Below are 2,611 nucleotides of genomic sequence, written 5' to 3'. Positions count from 1 at the left end.
AGATTGTTTCCTGCACTTAGTTTGTACTGATTAGTAGTCTAATAGTGATGAAATTTCGATTTTTCTACCATTGAAAAAACGCCATCTCTTGCATTAATCGTTTTGACTGGTACCTTATTGAGTGAACTCAAGGTGGCCGGTATGTTGGATAATGAATTATTGGCAGTGGCTGATTTGCTACTCGCCGCTTCCACTTCCAGGCGCTATCGTATATGCGAAAATAGCCAGCAAGAGTTAACCGCCAGAAATTTGTATGGCGAAATACATCTAACGCTGGTTTTCTCAAAATTAGGAACTTTTCATGAAAAACTATTTGGTACCAGTTATGAGGGATGGTGTCCGCTACTACGCCTACCAAATATTTTTTCGATTAAAGTGCTTAATTTGGAGAAATCGAACCTTAGATGCCTTTCGGCATACTGATTTCAGAAAGTTAACTCCTAGTGTGCCGCTGTAAGCACGCTCAAAGCAGTCGATTCATTAATTCATTTTCTTTGCGAACCACTGTATCAATACGCACTAGATGCGAACTGGTCAATGACCAGTGGTTTGTTTCTCATCGTTTGCCACACGATAGCCTCTCTCGACCAAAGGCCTACAGAGATGATGCTCGCAGCATCCCGGTAGTATGTAGATGTAGGGAGTATAGTTTTTAGTTCTATCTCGACCGCCGGTGACACCGATCGTCAGCAGTGCGCCGCGTGTTGTATAAATAATAAATACTGTCCACTTTAGAGCAATAAACGGTTGTAGTTTGTACGTAGTGCGTCAATAAGTTTATTCATTTGTGACCGTATCACATCGGTGGTTTCGTGCTTGATCCGAAAAGTTGATTCGCGGGTGCTTTCGCTGAAGTGCGAACCGGGAGTATCCCACAAACCCCACCCCGTCGTATCAATGAAGCTGTAGCAGTCAAAACGTTTAATGCAAGAAATGGCGTTTATTCAGTGAATCGAAATGAATCGCCTGCTTTGAGCGTGCTTACAGCGGCACACTAGAAGCTAGGAGTTAGCTTTTAGAAATCAGTATGGCGAAAGGCATCTCGAAAATAAGCAACTTAATAAAAAAAAACATTTGGCAGGCGTTGTAGCAGATACCTTCCTACATAACGGATCAATCAAGGTAACTAATTTTGCACTCACCGCATCAAAACAACTGCGACACTGTATATCCCAAGTAACATTTCAAGTTTTATTCCGCTCTAAGAATGGTTTTCAAGAACAATCTATAAGATCTAACAATAAAACCGAATCATACACGGAAACCTTATGATGACCTCTATAAGAGTAAGATATTGCCAAGTGGCCCTCTCCAGATAACCACTATAAACCTATTATAAGAGCATTTAGAAACCCTTTTTAAACCACCCGCAAAAAAGAGAATTTGACTGCGGCAGCTGTCAAAATGTTGCTTTGAAAAAAGAGAAACAAAACTTTGCAGAAAATAATAACACAATGGATTGCTGATGAAAATTATGATAATGAAAACAAAATAATATTTTTTTTCAGGTTGTTTTTTCAAATCAGTACAATTGAGAAGGAGTGCGCGTCCGATTTTATGGGCAAAGCTGGTGAAAAAATAAGGTTGAGCACCACGCGCCGGCAATATAACGTGTTTCAGAGAAATAAAACGAAAATATTTATTACCACAACGTCTAGGATGTCCACTAAATCGATTAGTACTTTTGCCCACATTATTATTAAATACACGCAGCAGAATTTCTTACGATTAAACTAAAAATCTATATTATTGATTTCAATAATCGGTCTATTATTGAATTAAAAAGGTGTGATTGTTGGTTCTACAATATATTATTATTCAAACAACAATAATAATTGAATTTCAACAATATTTATTGTTGTTTTTAACTTTACTTGAATAAAGATAATCGTGTATTTTTTAATGCGTATTTTTCTTGCATATGTTTTATTGCCATTTCAGTCTCCAAAATAAAAATAAAAATCTCCGTGAAAGGGTAATTTTGATTTTGGAAGATGTTATTAGGTCCTAAAAGTTTTCTGGATGTACTGGCAACTCAAGTAAGTTCAAATATTTAAAGTAATTTAAATCCATAAAGTGATTTTTCTTAAACTCTTCCAGAATAAAAGGGTTCCAACGTTCCAGTGTCCGGAATGAATGTTGAAGCTATAAGTTGTCAGAAATTAGCTTCACGAATGAACAAATGGCGAAAATGTCTGGTAAATAGAGATGAAATTTTAACTTCGAAGCAAAAGCAAAACTTCATAGTCATATCTCTTTTTTCAGAATATTCACTCATTGTCACGTCCTGGTTACATCCTAACAATTGAAGTAGGGCATCTGAAGATTATTTATTTTAAAAAATATATTAATATATGTCTAATTGAATCTAAAATATAAAAAATCTCAACATTCATTTGTTTCTTATTTTCTTTGACCTAAAAAAAGAAAAAATATAAACTATATATAAATCATTATGGCATCAACAATATTATATTGTTGAATCTACTGTGTTCATATATTGAAACAATAATAAAGCTACAATTATTTCAACAATAATATTGTTGTTTCAACAATAACGTGAGTTGAACCTTTGATTGTTGTGATTGTAGAAACAACAATATTATGGATT

General features: G+C 35.0%; 1 long non-coding RNA gene across 1 annotated transcript; it reads left to right on the top strand.

The window, feature by feature from the left end:
• The first annotated feature begins 683 nt into the window (after positions 1-683).
• LOC134215981 (uncharacterized) lies at positions 684-2,385 on the top strand. The gene is made up of 4 exons (XR_009980409.1): positions 684-1,122; positions 1,942-2,039; positions 2,101-2,198; positions 2,266-2,385. It is a non-coding gene; the product is annotated as an uncharacterized LOC134215981 (long non-coding RNA).
• Positions 2,386-2,611: the final 226 nt, after the last annotated feature.

The sequence above is a fragment of the Armigeres subalbatus genome, chromosome 2, assembly GCF_024139115.2.
Source record: "Armigeres subalbatus isolate Guangzhou_Male chromosome 2, GZ_Asu_2, whole genome shotgun sequence".
Lineage (NCBI taxonomy): Eukaryota > Metazoa > Arthropoda > Insecta > Diptera > Culicidae > Armigeres > Armigeres subalbatus.
The sequence above is the reverse complement of the archived record's forward strand: the minus strand, read 5'-3'. Positions and strand labels throughout refer to the sequence as shown.